Here is a 19,381-nt window from a genome sequence, read left to right on the forward strand (position 1 = left end):
TCAGTAACTTCTTACAATCTTCACAATGAAGCATTATCAAGGTCTTAAGGCTTGTTTGACAACATTTGAGAGGGATCTGATTAATCTGTGAGGAGCAGGATGTCAAAGTATGCAGCGTACAACTTCCGGTTGCCACTAGGTGGCGCTATCACTATGATTCTAAATTATCATACAGATGTGTTCCGGGTCAGGATGTTATGACATATGAGAGATTTTGAGCAGATTCGACAATGTACGGCCGAGTTACAACAACTTCCTGTTTCGTGGCAAATGGTGTTTCTTTGACGCCACGCCACGGCCACATAGTTCGATAACTTTTTGATCTTTGAGTAACTTTTCACTGCCAAGGTCTCAAGAGCAGACTAGCCGAATCTGAAGTCAATCGGGTCAAATCTCTGGGAGGAGTTCGTTAAAGTATGACGCCTTGAAACGGTCAAAAAACGTCATAAAAGCAAAAATGGCCGACTTCCTGTTTGGTTTAGACAAAACGGCCAAGAGGATTTTTTGTGCGTCTCATCAAGTTCCACATACCGACCAAATTTCATACAGCTGGGTGAATCCTGATGTTGGGGCTACTCAATAGGGGGCGCTAGCGAGCCAATATTTCATACCGCAGCTGGACACCCCAATCAGACTGCAATTTTCGCAAATTCTGGCTTGCGTGCCAAATTTCACAACATTCCCAATATCCCAAGCACCTCCTTTTTGCGACGAAACACTTAGAATAATAATAATAATTAAAGCTGCGAGCAGCGATGGGCGGGCCCTCGCAATATGCACGTCGGGGTGCATGCACGTCGGGGTGCCGGCGGGACTCCGGCCTGCGCGGCCGAGAACGTCCGCGACCGTCGGACGCCGCGAGGACTCTGGCCGATGCTGCCATTCAGTTCTGTGACCGTCAGACACTGCATGCAGGTTCAGAGCATGGCCCCAATATACTTTTATTTAAGTCCGTATGTGATACATGTTCCTACCAAATTTCATACATCTAGGTGAAACCTACTGCGAGGGCTGCTTCGTTGAAATGTTGTAGGGGGCGCTATTGAGCCGATTTGCCACTCTGAACCAATAAAATCATATTATACAACTACATTTTGGGCTTTAAATGTGTATGCCAAGTTTGCTTATGTTTCGAGCATTTTTAGCCTCTCAAAATGACCTTCGTTGTTAAGGGCGAAGACTGCATCGCCACGGCAACGGAGTTCGACGAAACATCAAAAGCTTCATGATCTGGCATTGTGAACTATTTGTGTGGAACAAATTTTATATTGATTTGATTTACCTACTAAGAGAAACAAGCCAAAGTATCAAGACTTTAACTTCCTGTTACCAGTAGGTGGCGCTATGACTATGATTCAAAATTGGCCTGCATATGTCTTCAGGCCTGGAGTCTAATCAAACACGTGACATCTGGTAAAGATCTGATGATGTGGAGTCGAGTTATATCAGTTTATTCGTTCATGGCGAAGGATCGAAATTCCGTCGCCACGGCAACAGCTTTTCACGAAACAACAAACTTTGAGTAACTTTTCATCACAAAGGTCTTTAGACTGTACCGACCAAATTTGAAGTTGATCTGATGAATTCCCTAGGAGGAGTTCGTTAAAGTGCAGCGGCTGGAAATGACAAAAACGACATGAGAAATTCATAAAAAATGCAAAATGGCTGACTTCCGGTTGGGTTTAGAGCATAGCCCCAAGAGACTTTTATTGAAGTCCATATGCGATACATGTTCCTACCACATTTCATACATCTAGGTCAAACGTACTGCGAGGGCTGCTTCGTCGGAATTTTGTAGGGGGCGCTATTGAGCCGATTTGGCACTCTGAACCAATAAAATCATATTCCGTAACTACATTTCTGCCTTGTAATCTACTTGCCAAGTTTGCTTATGTTTCGAGCATTTTTAGCCTCTCAAAATGACCTTCGTTGTTAACGGCGAAGACTGCATCGCCACGGCAACGGCGTTCGACGAAACATCCAAAGCTTCATGATCTGGCATTATGAACTTCTTGTATTTGTGTGGAACAAATTTGATATTGATTTGATTTACCTACTAAGAGAAACAAGCCAAAGTATAAAGACTTTAACTTCCTGTTACCAGTAGGTGGCGCTATGACTATGATTCAAAATTGGCCTGCAGATGTCTTCAGGCCTGGAGTCTAATCAAGCATGTGAAATCTGGTAAAGATCTGATGATGTGGAGTCGAGATACATCAGTTTATTCGTTCATGGCGAAGGATCGAAATTCGCCGAGCCGCCACGTCGCCGCCCTTCAGTAACTTCTTACAATCTTCACAACGAAGCATTATCAAGGTCTTAAGGCTTGTTTGACAAGATTTGAGAGGGATCTGATTAATCTGTGAGGAGCAGGATGTCAAAGTACGCAGCGTACAACTTCCGGTTGCCACTAGGTGGCGCTATCAGTTTGATTCAAAATTATCATATAGTTGTGTTCTGGGTCAGGATGTTATGACATATGAGAGATTTTGAGCAGATTCGACAATGTACGGCCGAGTTACAACAACTTCCTGTTTCGTGGCGAATGGTGTTTCTTTGACGCCACGCCACGGCCACATAGTTCGATAACTTTTTGATCTTTGAGTAACTTTTCACTGCCAAGGTCTCAAGAGCAGACTAGCCGAATCTGAAGTCAATCGGGTCAAATCTCTGGGAGGAGTTCGTTAAAGTATGACGCCTTGAAACGGTCAAAAAACGTCATAAAAGTAAAAATGGCCGACTTCCTGTTTGGTTTAGAGAAAACGGCCAAGAGGATTTTTTGTGCGTCTCATCACGTTCCACATACCTACCAACTTTCATACAGCTGGGTGAATCCTGATGTTGGGGCTACTCAATAGGGGGCGCTAGCGAGCCAATATTTCATACCGCAGCTGGACACCCCAATCAGACTGCAATTTTCGCAAATTCTGGCTTGCGTGCCAAATTTCACAGACTTCCCAATATCCCAAGCACCTCCTTTTTGCGACGAAAGACTAAGAATAATAAGAAGAAGAATAAACATTACAGTTTCAATAGGTCCTCCGCTCCGACTACGTCGGTGCTCGGGCCCTAATAATAAACATTCGAAATTCAATAGGTCCTCCGCTCCGACTACGTCGGTGCTCGGGCCCTAATTAAAGCTGCGAGCAGCGATGAGCGGGCCCTCGCAATATGCACGTCGGGGTGCATGCACGTCGGGGTGCCGGCGGGATTCCGGCCTGCGCGGCCGAGAACGTCCGCGACCGTCGGACGGCGCGAGGACTCTGGTTGATGCTGTCATTCAGTTCCGTGACCGTCAGACACTGCATGCAGGTTCAGAGCATGGCCCCAATATACTTTTATTTAAGTCCATATGTGATACATGTTCCTACCAAATTTCATACATCTAGGTGAAACCTACTGTGAGGGCTGCTTCGTTGAAATTTTGTAGGGGGCGCTATTGAGCCGATTTGCCACTCTGAACCAATAAAATCATATTCCATAACTACATTTCGGCCTTGTAATCTACTTGCCAAGTTTGCTTATGTTTCGAGCATTTTTAGCCTCTCAAAATGACCTTCGTTGTTAACGGCGAAGACTGCATCGCCACGGCAACGGCGTTCGACGAAACATCAAAAGCTTCATGATCTGGCATTATGAACTATTTGTGTGGAACAAATTTGATATTGATTTGATTTACCTACTAAGAGAAACAAGCCAAAGTATCAAGACTTTAACTTCCTGTTACCAGTAGGTGGCGCTATGACTATGATTCAAAATTGGCCTGCATATGTCTTCAGGCCTGGAGTCTAATCAAACACGTGACATCTGGTAAAGATCTGATGATGTGGAGTCGAGTTACATCAGTTTATTCGTTTATGGCGAAGGATCGAAATTCCGTCGCCACGGCAACAGCTTTTCACGAAACAACAAGCTTTGAGTAACTTTTCATCACAAAGGTCTTTAGACTGTACCGACCAAATTTGAAGTTGATCTGATGAATTCCCTAGGAGGAGTTCGTTAAAGTGCAGCGCCTGGAAATGACAAAAACGACATGAGAAATTCATAAAAAATGCAAAATGGCTGACTTCCGGTTGGGTTTAGAGCATAGCCCCAAGAGACTTTTATTGAAGTCCATATGCGATACATGTTCCTACCACATTTCATACATCTAGGTCAAACGTACTGCGAGGGCTGTTTCGGCGAAATTTTGTAGGGGGCGCTATTGAGCCGATTTGGCACTCTGAACCAATAAAATCAGATTCTGTAACTACATTTCGGCCTTTTAATCTACTTGCCAAGTTTGCTTATGTTTCGAGCATTTTTAGCCTCTCAAAATGACCTTCGTTGTTAACGGCGAAGACTGCATCGCCACGGCAACGGCGTTCAACGAAACATCAAAAGCTTCATGATCTGGCATTATGAACTTCTTGTATTTGTGTGGAAGAAATTTGATATTGATTTGATTTACCTACTAAGAGAAACAAGCCAAAGTATAAAGACTTTAACTTCCTGTTACCAGTAGGTGGCGCTATGACTATGATTCAAAATTGGCCTGCAGATGTCTTCAGGCCTGGAGTCTAATCAAACACGTGAAATCTGGTAAAGATCTGATGATGTGGAGTCGAGTTACATCAGTTTATTCGTTCATGGCGAAGGATCGAAATTCGCCGAGCCGCCACGTCGCCGTCCTTCAGTAACTTCTTACAATCTTCACAATGAAGCATTATCAAGGTCTTAAGGCTTGTTTGACAACATTTGAGAGGGATCTGATTAATCTGTGAGGAGCAGGATGTCAAAGTACGCAGCGTACAACTTCCGGTTGCCACTAGGTGGCGCTATCACTTTGATTCAAAATTATCATATAGATGTGTTCCGGGTCAGGATGGTATGACATCTGAGAGATTTTGAGCAGATTCGACAATGTACGGCCGAGTTACAACAACTTCCTGTTTCGTGGCGAATGGTGTTTCTTTGACGCCACGCCACGGCCACATAGTTCGATAACTTTTTGATCTTTGAGTAACTTTTCACTGCCAAGGTCTCAAGAGCAGACTAGCCGAATCTGAAGTCAATCGGGTCAAATCTCTGGGAGGAGTTCGTTAAAGTATGACGCCTTGAAACGGTCAAAAAACGTCATAAATGCAAAAATGGCCGACTTCCTGTTTGGTTTAGAGAAAACTTCCAAGAGGAGTTTTTGTGCGTCTCATCACGTTCCACATACCGACCAAATTTCATACAGCTGGGTGAATCCTGATGTCGGGGCTACTCAATAGGGGGCGCTAGCGAGCCAATATTTCATACCGCAGCTGAGCACCCCAATCAGACTGCAATTTTCGCAAATTCTGGCTTGCGTGCCAAATTTCACAACATTCCCAATATCCCAAGCACCTCCTTTTTGCGACGAAACACATAAAATAATAAGAATAAGAATAATAATTAAAGCTGCGAGCAGCGATGAGCGGGCCCTCGCAATATGCACGTCGGGGTGCATGCACGTCGGGGTGCCGGCGGGACTCCGGCTTGCACGGCCGAGAACGTCCGCGACCGTCGGACGCCGCGAGGACTCTGGCCGATGCTGCCATTCAGTTCTGTGACCGTCAGACACTGCATGCAGGTTTAGAGCATGGCCCCAATATACTTTTATTTCAGTCCATATGTGATACATGTTCCTACCAAATTTCATACATCTAGGTGAAACGTACTGCGAGGGCTGCTTCGTTGAAATTTTGTAGGGGGCGCTATTGAGCCGATTTGCCACTCTGAACCAATACAATCATATTCCCTAACTACATTTCGGCCTTGTAATCTACTTGCCAAGTTTGCTTATGTTTCGAGCATTTTTAGCCTCTCAAAATGACCTTCGTTGTTAACGGCGAATAATGCGTAGCCACGGCAACAGCTTTTCACGAAACAACAAGCTTTGAGTAACTTTTCATCACAAAGGTCTTTAGACTGTACCGACCAAATTTGAAGTTGATCTGATGAATTCCCTAGGAGGAGTTCGTTAAAGTGCAGCGACTGGAAATGACAAAAACGACATGAGAAATTCATAAAAAATGCAAAATGGCTGACTTCCGGTTGGGTTTAGAGCATAGCCCCAAGAGACTTTTATTGAAGTCCATATGCGATACATGTTCCTACCACATTTCATACATCTAGGTCAAACGTACTGCGAGGGCTGCTTCGTCGAAATTTTGTAGGGGGCGCTATTGAGCCGATTTGCCACTCTGAACCAATAAAATCAGATTATGTAACTACATTTCGGACTTGTAATCTACTTGCCAAGTTTGCTTATGTTTCGAGCATTTTTAGCCTCTCAAAATGACCTTCGTTGTTAACGGCGAAGACTGCATCGCCACGGCAACGGCGTTCGACGAAACATCAAAAGCTTCATGATCTGGCATTATGAACTTCTTGTATTTGTGTGTAAGAAATTTGATATTGATTTGATTTACCTACTAAGAGAAACAAGCCAAAGTATAAAGACTTGAACTTCCTGTTACCAGTAGGTGGCGCTATGACTATGATTCAAAATTGGCCTGCAGATGTCTTCAGGCCTGGAGTCTAATCAAACACGTGAAATCTGGTAAAGATCTGATGATGTGGAGTCGAGTTACATCAGTTTATTCGTTCATGGCGAAGGATCGAAATTCGCCGAGCCGCCACGTCGCCGTCCTTCAGTAACTTCTTACAATCTTCACAATGAAGCATTATCAAGGTCTTAAGGCTTGTTTGACAACATTTGAGAGGGATCTGATTAATCTGTGAGGAGCAGGATGTCAAAGTACGCAGCGTACAACTTCCGGTTGCCACTAGGTGGCGCTATCACTATGATTCTAAATTATCATATAGATGTGTTCCGGGTCAGGATGTTATGACATATGAGAGATTTTGAGCAGATTCGACAATGTACAGCCGAGTTACAACAACTTCCTGTTTCGTGGCGAATGGTGTTTCTTTGACGCCACGCCACGGCCACATAGTTCAATAACTTTTTGATCTTTGAGTAACTTTTCACTGCCAAGGTCTCAAGAGCAGACTAGCCGAATCTGAAGTCAATCGGGTCAAATCTCTGGGAGGAGTTCGTTAAAGTATGACGCCTTGAAACGGTCAAAAAACGTCATAAAAGCAAAAATGGCCGACTTCCTGTTTGGTTTAGAGAAAACGGCCAAGAGGATTTTTTGTGCGACTCATCACGTTCCACATAACTACCAACTTTCATACAGCTGGGTGAATCCTGATGTCGGGGCTACTCAATAGGGGGCGCTAGCGAGCCAATATTTCATACTGCAGCTGGACACCCCAATCAGACTGCAATTTTCGCAAATTCTGGCTTGCGTGCCAAATTTCACAACATTCCCAATATCCCAAGCACCTCCTTTTTGCGACGAAACACATAAAATAATAATAATAAGAATAAGAATAATAATAAACATTCGAAATTCAATAGGTCCTCCGCTCCGACTACGTCGGTGCTCGGGCCCTAATAATAAACATTCGAAATTCAATAGGTCCTCCGCTCCGACTACGTCGGTGCTCGGGCCCTAATTAAAGCTGCGAGCAGCGATGAGCGGGCCCTCGCAATATGCACGTCGGGGTGCATGCACGTCGGAGTGCCGGCGGGACTCCGGCCTGCGCGGCCGAGAACGTCCGCGACCGTCGGACGGCGCGAGGACTCTGGCTGATGCTGTCATTCAGTTCCGTGACCGTCAGACACTGCATGCAGGTTCAGAGCATGGCACCAAGAGACTTTTATTTAAGTCCATATGTGATACATGTTCCCACCAAATTTCATACATCTACTTGTGAACCCTTCAGATGAGTTGGTGCAGCCAGTGTAGATCAGAGATGCTGTCGATTCATTCTGGCTGGGGAGGGAGACGCCACAATGACACCATCTTCATAAGGTTGCGCACAGGAAAGGAGCCTGGCCAGAGACCCGTGGATTCCAGCTCTGTCTTCATCCAGATCCTCTGCTGCTGTGAACAGGTCCACTGGCTGACTTCATGCTCGTAGCCAGGGAGCTGTGGAGGAGGACGGGTGGGGACAGCTAACGTCCTGGGTGATGGCTCACCTAGTCAGACAAGAATAAACGGAGCAAATTAGTACGATTCTGGTTGCGTCTTGATTTAATCTTTTGACATGAAAAACCTTCTAATACTAACTTTGATCTCTCTGTGCTGGTGACAGTTGAGCGGGCTCTGCAGACGTCTCAGGAGAAATCAGGGGGGCCTCTGACACTATCGAGAATATTAAACATGTAATCATTATTATTGACAGTAGGATGAAGCAAGGATGTAACATGACAGCTACACTGTAGTCTGTGAAACTCAGCAAGCTGGACACTGGAGTGCTGCAGTTTTGATGAATACTACATGAAGTATATTTTTAAGATGCAAATACAGGTCAAATAACACACACCAGGGACTGTGATAGTCGCCTCTGTTGCTCTGTCGCTACGTCACCTATCTCAGCCGTATCCAATGACAGACTGTTTCTCACATTAATATATAAAGAATATACTTCATTCATACACGTGTGTTTGTCTTTCAATGGGTTAATATTCAGTGTGTGTCATTGTTATGTAACCTAGGCAGGTGAAGCAACATGGCACACTTCAAACACATGCATTCAGGTGTTAGTAACACAGCAGTTTCATACATACATATTGTTTATTTTTATCCAAATAAGAAAACAAAGAGTGATACGTACCCTCATCATGACTGGTATCAATTCATAGTCACGAGGACAACAAGCAGAACACCTAAACATGAGACAGAACGGTTCAAGTCATGCTTCATGTGGGATAAGAAGTCATGGTCCCATGGTTGTCGGTTGATGGCAGAACGTTTTTGGTGAAAAACCTCTTTCTGTTCCCACATTTTTTTAACAGTGATGAAGAAGGTCTACACATCTTGTACTTCAGTAAACAAATATGTATTAATACCACCACATGGTGTAAATACTCTAAGTAAAATTCCTGCATTCAAATCTTACTTACTCACAGTGGTGTATAAAGTACTCAAAAGCTATACTTGAGTAAAAGTAAAGATACCTTACTGGAAAACTACTCCAGTAAAAGTAAAATGTCACCTATTAGAATACTACTTGAGTAAAAGTCTTAAAGTATCTGATATTTATTGTACTTAAGTACAAAAGTACTTAAGTATCAAAAGTAATTTTCTGATATTAAATGTACATCATAACCTGTTCATTGGAAGTAAAAGTACAAGTAAATGCTGTTAATAAAAAAGCAAAGGGTCATAATTGTGAGAATTATGAAGTGTATTCTTTTAAGCGCTGCGGCATCATGACCAAGGACATGGAGCTGTGTTGAACATAATTGGGTTGGCTGTGATCCATTCAGGAGCAACAATGTTCAACATAATATATTGTACATCAGTATACTTTTGCATCTACTATGAACTTATCATCATAATTCTCCGAAAAGCAATATGACACTATGAAGGAGTTGTAACAGTGCGTTTATAAGTCTGCTCATTAGACTAGAGGATGTAGAGGACCAATGCATAATATTATGTTCAGCAAAACATATCCACTTGATGCATCAGGTCAGTGTTTAGAGAAAGGACACCTGCCTGAGTTTTGATGAACACTACATGAAGTATATTTTTAAGATGCAAATACAGGTCAAATAACACACACCAGGGACTGTGACAGTCGCCTCTGTTGCTGGACGACCCGCTCCTTCTGGCAGCAGACACGTGAGCTCCTGAGGAACAGGCACTGGTCTCCTTACAGTTACAGCGGCGGCTGCAAGGAGAGAAGGATCACAAAACATAATCAATGGTTTATAACAGATATGAGCACAGTGAATATGACAGATGTGTTTAAATGTTGGATGTATTTACCATCTACTTGTGAAACCTTCAGATGAGTTGGTGCAGCCAGTGTAGATCAGAGATGCTGTGGATTCATTCTGGCTGGGGAGGGAGACGCCACAATGACACCATCTTCATGAGGTTGCGCACAGGAAAGGAGCCTGGCCAGAGACCCGTGGATTCCAGCTCTGTCTTCATCCAGATCCTCTGCTGCTGTGAACAGGTCCACTGGCTGACTTCATGCTCGTAGCCAGGGAAATCAGGGGGGCCTCTGACACTATCGAGAATATTAAACATGTAATCATTATTATTGACAGTAGGATGAAGCAAGGATGTAACATGACAGCTACACTGTAGTCTGTGAAACTCAGCAAGCTGGACACTGGAGTGCTGCAGTTTTGATGAATACTACATGAAGTATATTTTTAAGATGCAAATACAGGTCAAATAACACACACCAGGGACTGTGACAGTCGCCTCTGTTGCTGTGTCGCTACGTCACCTATCTCAGCCGTATCCAATGACAGACTGTTTCTCACATTAATATATAAAGAATATACTTCATTCATACACGTGTGTATTAATACCACCACATGGTGTAAATACTCTTTAAGTAAAAGTCCTGCATTCAAATCTTACTTACTCAAAGTCTGACTTAAGTAAAAGTACAAAAAAGCATGTGTTCATCACTTTAATGACGTTATATAGTGCTGGTAGTTTCATCTGAAATAACACATAATTTATTAGTTGAGTACATTTTGTCTGATATCCTTAATCTGCCAAGTAACTAATGCTGTCAAACACACGTGGAGCAGTTAATGTACATAACTATGAACTACATGCATTAATGACGATACGTGACGTGATACAACGGATACGTGCGTGTTTATTTCACGGTAACGTGATTCACATGAAGCACTGTGTCCGGTCACAGCTGCTTGTTCTTTAGTTCCCCACTGAGGGACTAATAAAGGATTATCTTATCTTATCTTATCTTAAGTGTCCGTAAAGTAACGTCCAGAGTAACGTTATATCGCACGTTAACGGGCCGCTGGTCAGCCTTCATTATATTCAGCGACGTACAGCAGTAAACGTTAAATCATATTTAAATGCACGCTCGCGTTTACATGATTTCGGCCGCAAAAACACAACAAAGTCGGACATGAATGAACAATAAAACTGAAAGAACCGACGAACTTTATCTTCATAGCTTTCACGTGAATGTCAGACAGCACCCAGACTAATTATCATGACATTTTAATTCATTATTATTCATCTTAATGACTACTTACCGTCGTGTATGTAGCGTGCACACAGCCAAGACTTTCACAACATCCGGTCTTCTTCTTCTTCTTCTTTAAATTTGATTGGCGGGTCGCAACCAACTTGTATAGGTGCATACCGCCACCTACTGTACCGGAGTGTCCAGTTTCAGGGTAACCTTTTCTTCACTGTTTTCCAACTAAATCCTATGGTCTAATCCCGTTTCTTTAAGAAATCGCAACAGTGCTCTTCAGCACTCTCGCCATTCTCCGTCCACTACCAGAACAAACATCCGGTCTGTCTCCGGAGAAAGTCTTTCACCCGCAGAACGGCACCACAGCGCTGCTGGTGGCCAAATATATATTATATCCATACTGGTTGAACGCGGGGATATTTTCTTTTGCTGCAGATACTAATTGATGATAGATATTGTTAGAGGTATTGTAAACAGCGGTTAATACATCTGTCATATCTGTTATATATTAATGTGAAAAACGTTTCGTTCAAACGTCTGGATTTATTCAGGATTGTCAGCAACACTATTTGACCGATTACATTTGAACTTAGCATCTGTCATAATTTATTGTGTCATTTTCACTAAACAAAGATTGGCCATATGTCACAAAGATGTCTCCTTGTTATATACAGTGTATACTTGTGAGTTATAAGGCAAGGTGTTGCTGGTATAATGTGAATATAATATAACTGTTATTAAAGCACCAGATTGTGTTTGCAAAGTGATAGAAGTGTAACTGAAGATATGTGGCGTAACTGTTTCGTTTTGTTGTTGTACTTAATGTTTTGAGTGCATTTACTGTCAGTGTTTGTCATGTAATTAGCTGTCGAGATAATAGCCCAAAGTTGAGCTAAGTGGCTAACCTGGCTAGCAAGCCTGTATTATTTGTTTGAAACGAATAATAGCTTTGGCGCCATCATGTGGCGCCAAAGCTATATACTGTAAAATGACTTCACACCACGTTGTTCACTGAAGCGTCAAGCTTTTTAGAATTTGTAATCACTCAAATGTTTAGGTTCTCTATTATGCATACATATTGTGGCAGTAGTTGGCTGTTGTGTGAAGTACAACAGATACAGAAAGTTTGCCCCTTGACGATTTGTTTCCTAATTGTACAAGACAAGACCAAATACAATATGAAAGTGGCACATCAGCAAGTGAGTCAAGGTTGGAAAGCTCTTTATTGTCAAAAAAAGGGACAATGTTTAAAAAAGTATAAAAGTGTGTGTGTGTGCATGTTTTCAGATTGTAGGTGCCATTTCTGCTGCAGCTGTAGGTGGAGTCTGTGATTCAGGTGGAGTCTCAGGTGTCGGTGGAGTCTCTGCTTCCTGTGCTGAAACAGCTTCTAGCAAAGCCACCATCTCTTCATCATGGGTATCTGAGAAGCATAAGTAAACAGTGTCAAATATGTTTACTGCGTGTAGGATTAGTATCAAGTGTATATAACAGAAGTTTGTAATTATGGAATGACAATCATGAATAGCAGGTACGATAATTACCATCTAGAAAGTCCTTTAATTCAGCGGCTCTTAAAGCCGCTTTGTTCTGCTCATCCAGTTGATATTTAAGTTTTGTGCATTCCTGGGTTGCCTTTTCCAGCTCTCTGCGCAGGTATTGCACTTGTTTGTCATGTTTGGATTGCTCTTTTGCCCGATTGACCATGTGTGTAGTGACATCACTACATGTCTTCAGGCATGTACTGTACAGTTTATGTCTGGTGACTGAAGTATCTCCACAGCTATACTGTAAGGAAATAGAGCAAACACTGCAAAATGTAAGTAAATGACAACAATGTGATAGAAGGTATCTTTAATAATTATGTTCTAAGTAAGAATAGTTGAACTTACGGTAAGAAGTTGACAGGCCTGTATGAGTGCTTTGATTTCCGGGTCATCTGTTGTTTGGAATTTAGACGGGGATGAAAATGCCATTGCTGTGAAACACAAGAAAAGGTTTATTCAATATCAGAATCAGAACTGCTGCACAAACGAACAGATAACAGGACTATAATCCAGTGAGCGTAATGCAGCCTTTATTTTAGTGAAATGAGAGTTCACTCAAATAAAAAACCATGAAATTATTTATAATCCATCCAGTTAAATGTCAAAACGGAGAATAATAATTGATGTATACAGTCTTTATTTTAACTGTAAGTGAGGCGAATTCTCCTGCTGTAAGTTGGTGTTACTATCTAACAGAGAAGGCAGTTAATATCTAAAAGAGAAGAAGCTTACCAAGTAAAGTTGATTTCGTGGAGATGTTGGTCGAATAGCTGTCTGGGCTCATCTGTGCTGTGTGACAATTTGAGACATCTTTTATAGCTGGAACCACGCCCCCTTTACGTCACGTATCAGCAGGTCACTGGTATCAGTAGATTGGAAATCCATTGGTAAAGCTATTTGTCAGTGAACGAGGACAATGTGTTGCTGAAGCTATGCGTAATTGCAATCATGGTACATTCAGGCCTGGACAATACGAATTCAAATGAAGCGGTTGCTATGCAAACGACAGTAATTGTCTTGGAATCAGAATGGTGGTTTGGGGTCATAGTCCGTAGATCAGCAGATGATGTCAAACCGGTTTGGTCAAGCTACTGAGCAATGAGGATCATGTGTTCTTGCAGCTTGAGATGAGCCGGTTTCAGGAGATCTGACATATTGTCAAGCTGGACATCTGTAAATAAAACAAGTATTAAAAAACATATTGACTACATGAGACAGAACAGTTCAAGTCATGCTTCATGTGGGATAAGAATGTTTTTGGTGAAAAGCCTCTTTCTGTTCTCGGAGCCTGTTGTCTGGCTGTTTGATGATGCAGAAACAGCTGTTAAACATAAACAAAAAACATAGCATGTACACTGAATAGAACACACGATTAACCGTTCAGCAAACCGGCTGAACTGTAACTGATTTTAAATCTTCAGGTGGTATAAATGAAAGACATCAAATGTTTACTCTCAGCTCTGCACATGTGGCTTTGAAGGAGATACTTAGCATCCCTCTCTCCAGCGCTTCATCTTCATCCATCACTGAGATGCAAACAGATGAGAATTAGAACGTCATTAAATTAATATCTTCTTGCACTTCTTGTATAATGTAATAAACATTATTTTAACAGTGATGGAGAAAGTCTACACATCTTGTACTTCAGTAAACAAATATGTATTAATACCACCACATGGTGTAAATACTCTTTAAGTAAAATTCCTGCATTCAAATCTTACTTACTCAAAGTCTGACTTAAGTAAAAGTACAAAAAAGCATGTGTTCATCACTTTAATGACGTTATATACTGCTGGTAGTTTCATCTGAAATAACACAATTTATTAGTTGAGTATATGTTGTCTGATATCCTTAATCTGCCAAGTAACTAGTGTTTTAGAAGCAAAACCAAGTCTGAATGTTCTTTCTGGAATGCCTGCATTTTGTTGGCAACGCTCCTATGCGTAATTGCAATCATGGTACATTCAGGCCTGGACAATACGAATTCAAATGAAGCGGTTGCTATGCAAACGACAGTAATTGTCTTGGAATCAGAATGGTGGTTTGGGGTCATAGTCCGTAGATCAGCAGATGATGTCAAACCGGTTTGGTCAAGCTACTGAGCAATGAGGATCATGTGTTCTTGCAGCTTGAGATGAGCCGGTTTCAGGAGATCTGACATATTGTCAAGCTGGACATCTGTAAATAAAACAAGTATTAAAAAACATATTGACTACATGAGACAGAACGGTTCAAGTCATGCTTCATGTGGGATAAGAATGTTTTTGGTGAAAAGCCTCTTTCTGTTCTCGGAGCCTGTTGTCTGGCTGTTTGATGATGCAGAAACAGCTGTTAAACATAAACAAAAAACATAGCATGTACACTGAATAGAACACACGATTAACCGTTCAGCAAACCGGCTGAACTGTAACTGATTTTAAATCTTCAGGTGGTATAAATGAAAGACATCAAATGTTTACTCTCAGCTCTGCACATGTGGCTTTGAAGGAGATACTTAGCATCCCTCTCTCCAGCGCTTCATCTTCATCCATCACTGAGATGCAAACAGATGAGAATTAGAACGTCATTAAATTAATATCTTCTTGCACTTCTTGTATAATGTAATAAACATTATTTTAACAGTGATGGAGAAAGTCTACACATCTTGTACTTCAGTAAACAAATATGTATTAATACCACCACATGGTGTAAATACTCTTTAAGTAAAATTCCTGCATTCAAATCTTACTTACTCAAAGTCTGACTTAAGTAAAAGTACAAAAAAGCATGTGTTCATCACTTTAATGACGTTATATAGTGCTGGTAGTTTCATCTGAAATAACACATAATTTATTAGTTGAGTACATTTTGTCTGATATCCTTAATCTGCCAAGTAACTAATGCTGTCAAACACACGTGGAGCAGTTAATGTACATAACTATGAACTACATGCATTAATGACGATACGTGACGTGATACAACGGATACGTGCGTGTTTATTTCACGGTAACGTGATTCACATGAAGCACTGTGTCCGGTCACAGCTGCTTGTTCTTTAGTTCCCCACTGAGGGACTAATAAAGGATTATCTTATCTTATCTTATCTTAAGTGTCCGTAAAGTAACGTCCAGAGTAACGTTATATCGCACGTTAACGGGCCGCTGGTCAGCCTTCATTATATTCAGCGACGTACAGCAGTAAACGTTAAATCATATTTAAATGCACGCTCGTGTTTACATGATTTCGGCCGCAAAAACACAACAAAGTCGGACATGAATGAACAATAAAACTGAAAGAACCGACGAACTTTATCTTCATAGCTTTCACGTGAATGTCAGACAGCACCCAGACTAATTATCATGACATTTTAATTCATTATTATTCATCTTAATGACTACTTACCGTCGTGTATGTAGCGTGCACACAGCCAAGACTTTCACAACATCCGGTCTTCTTCTTCTTCTTCTTTAAATTTGATTGGCGGGTCGCAACCAACTTGTATAGGTGCATACCGCCACCTACTGTACCGGAGTGTCCAGTTTCAGGGTAACCTTTTCTTCACTGTTTTCCAACTAAATCCTATGGTCTAATCCCGTTTCTTTAAGAAATCGCAACAGTGCTCTTCAGCACTCTCGCCATTCTCCGTCCACTACCAGAACAAACATCCGGTCTGTCTCCGGAGAAAGTCTTTCACCCGCAGAACGGCACCACAGCGCTGCTGGTGGCCAAATATATATTATATCCATACTGGTTGAACGCGGGGATATTTTCTTTTGCTGCAGATACTAATTGATGATAGATATTGTTAGAGGTATTGTAAACAGCGGTTAATACATCTGTCATATCTGTTATATATTAATGTGAAAAACGTTTCGTTCAAACGTCTGGATTTATTCAGGATTGTCAGCAACACTATTTGACCGATTACATTTGAACTTAGCATCTGTCATAATTTATTGTGTCATTTTCACTAAACAAAGATTGGCCATATGTCACAAAGATGTCTCCTTGTTATATACAGTGTATACTTGTGAGTTATAAGGCAAGGTGTTGCTGGTATAATGTGAATATAATATAACTGTTATTAAAGCACCAGATTGTGTTTGCAAAGTGATAGAAGTGTAACTGAAGATATGTGGCGTAACTGTTTCGTTTTGTTGTTGTACTTAATGTTTTGAGTGCATTTACTGTCAGTGTTTGTCATGTAATTAGCTGTCGAGATAATAGCCCAAAGTTGAGCTAAGTGGCTAACCTGGCTAGCAAGCCTGTATTATTTGTTTGAAACGAATAATAGCTTTGGCGCCATCATGTGGCGCCAAAGCTATATACTGTAAAATGACTTCACACCACGTTGTTCACTGAAGCGTCAAGCTTTTTAGAATTTGTAATCACTCAAATGTTTAGGTTCTCTATTATGCATACATATTGTGGCAGTAGTTGGCTGTTGTGTGAAGTACAACAGATACAGAAAGTTTGCCCCTTGACGATTTGTTTCCTAATTGTACAAGACAAGACCAAATACAATATGAAAGTGGCACATCAGCAAGTGAGTCAAGGTTGGAAAGCTCTTTATTGTCAAAAAAAGGGACAATGTTTAAAAAAGTATAAAAGTGTGTGTGTGTGCATGTTTTCAGATTGTAGGTGCCATTTCTGCTGCAGCTGTAGGTGGAGTCTGTGATTCAGGTGGAGTCTCAGGTGTCGGTGGAGTCTCTGCTTCCTGTGCTGAAACAGCTTCTAGCAAAGCCACCATCTCTTCATCATGGGTATCTGAGAAGCATAAGTAAACAGTGTCAAATATGTTTACTGCGTGTAGGATTAGTATCAAGTGTATATAACAGAAGTTTGTAATTATGGAATGACAATCATGAATAGCAGGTACGATAATTACCATCTAGAAAGTCCTTTAATTCAGCGGCTCTTAAAGCCGCTTTGTTCTGCTCATCCAGTTGATATTTAAGTTTTGTGCATTCCTGGGTTGCCTTTTCCAGCTCTCTGCGCAGGTATTGCACTTGTTTGTCATGTTTGGATTGCTCTTTTGCCCGATTGACCATGTGTGTAGTGACATCACTACATGTCTTCAGGCATGTACTGTACAGTTTATGTCTGGTGACTGAAGTATCTCCACAGCTATACTGTAAGGAAATAGAGCAAACACTGCAAAATGTAAGTAAATGACAACAATGTGATAGAAGGTATCTTTAATAATTATGTTCTAAGTAAGAATAGTTGAACTTACGGTAAGAAGTTGACAGGCCTGTATGAGTGCTTTGATTTCCGGGTCATCTGTTGTTTGGAATTTAGACGGGGATGAAAATGCCATTGCTGTGAAACACAAGAAAAGGTTTATTCAATATCAGAATCAGAACTGCTGCACAAACGAACAGATAACAGGACTATAATCCAGTGAGCGTAATGCAGCCTTTATTTTAGTGAAATGAGAGTTCACTCAAATAAAAAACCATGAAATTATTTATAATCCATCCAGTTAAATGTCAAAACGGAGAATAATAATTGATGTATACAGTCTTTATTTTAACTGTAAGTGAGGCGAATTCTCCTGCTGTAAGTTGGTGTTACTATCTAACAGAGAAGGCAGTTAATATCTAAAAGAGAAGAAGCTTACCAAGTAAAGTTGATTTCGTGGAGATGTTGGTCGAATAGCTGTCTGGGCTCATCTGTGCTGTGTGACAATTTGAGACATCTTTTATAGCTGGAACCACGCCCCCTTTACGTCACGTATCAGCAGGTCACTGGTATCAGTAGATTGGAAATCCATTGGTAAAGCTATTTGTCAGTGAACGAGGACAATGTGTTGCTGAAGCTATGCGTAATTGCAATCATGGTACATTCAGGCCTGGACAATACGAATTCAAATGAAGCGGTTGCTATGCAAACGACAGTAATTGTCTTGGAATCAGAATGGTGGTTTGGGGTCATAGTCCGTAGATCAGCAGATGATGTCAAACCGGTTTGGTCAAGCTACTGAGCAATGAGGATCATGTGTTCTTGCAGCTTGAGATGAGCCGGTTTCAGGAGATCTGACATATTGTCAAGCTGGACATCTGTAAATAAAACAAGTATTAAAAAACATATTGACTACATGAGACAGAACAGTTCAAGTCATGCTTCATGTGGGATAAGAATGTTTTTGGTGAAAAGCCTCTTTCTGTTCTCGGAGCCTGTTGTCTGGCTGTTTGATGATGCAGAAACAGCTGTTAAACATAAACAAAAAACATAGCATGTACACTGAATAGAACACACGATTAACCGTTCAGCAAACCGGCTGAACTGTAACTGATTTTAAATCTTCAGGTGGTATAAATGAAAGACATCAAATGTTTACTCTCAGCTCTGCACATGTGGCTTTGAAGGAGATACTTAGCATCCCTCTCTCCAGCGCTTCATCTTCATCCATCACTGAGATGCAAACAGATGAGAATTAGAACGTCATTAAATTAATATCTTCTTGCACTTCTTGTATAATGTAATAAACATTATTTTAACAGTGATGGAGAAAGTCTACACATCTTGTACTTCAGTAAACAAATATGTATTAATACCACCACATGGTGTAAATACTCTTTAAGTAAAATTCCTGCATTCAAATCTTACTTACTCAAAGTCTGACTTAAGTAAAAGTACAAAAAAGCATGTGTTCATCACTTTAATGACGTTATATACTGCTGGTAGTTTCATCTGAAATAACACAATTTATTAGTTGAGTATATGTTGTCTGATATCCTTAATCTGCCAAGTAACTAGTGTTTTAGAAGCAAAACCAAGTCTGAATGTTCTTT

The 19,381-nt window shown here is 41.2% G+C and overlaps 2 long non-coding RNA genes across 2 annotated transcripts; both read right to left on the minus strand.

The window, feature by feature from the left end:
* Window positions 1-12,303: 12,303 nt before the first annotated feature.
* On the minus strand, window positions 12,304-14,068 carry LOC306788912. The gene is made up of 4 exons (XR_013772629.1): window positions 13,338-14,068; window positions 12,951-13,036; window positions 12,603-12,846; window positions 12,304-12,481 (listed from the first exon to the last, which is right to left on the minus strand). It is a non-coding gene; the product is annotated as an uncharacterized lncRNA (long non-coding RNA).
* A 3,105-nt stretch (window positions 14,069-17,173) lies between these two features.
* Window positions 17,174-18,938, minus strand: LOC306779030. The gene is made up of 4 exons (XR_013772089.1): window positions 18,208-18,938; window positions 17,821-17,906; window positions 17,473-17,716; window positions 17,174-17,351 (listed from the first exon to the last, which is right to left on the minus strand). It is a non-coding gene; the product is annotated as an uncharacterized lncRNA (long non-coding RNA).
* Between the last annotated feature and the right edge of the window lie 443 nt (window positions 18,939-19,381).

The sequence above is a fragment of the Melanostigma gelatinosum genome (assembly GCF_949748355.1).
Source record: "Melanostigma gelatinosum genome assembly, chromosome: 1".
NCBI classification, from domain to species: domain Eukaryota; kingdom Metazoa; phylum Chordata; class Actinopteri; order Perciformes; family Zoarcidae; genus Melanostigma; species Melanostigma gelatinosum.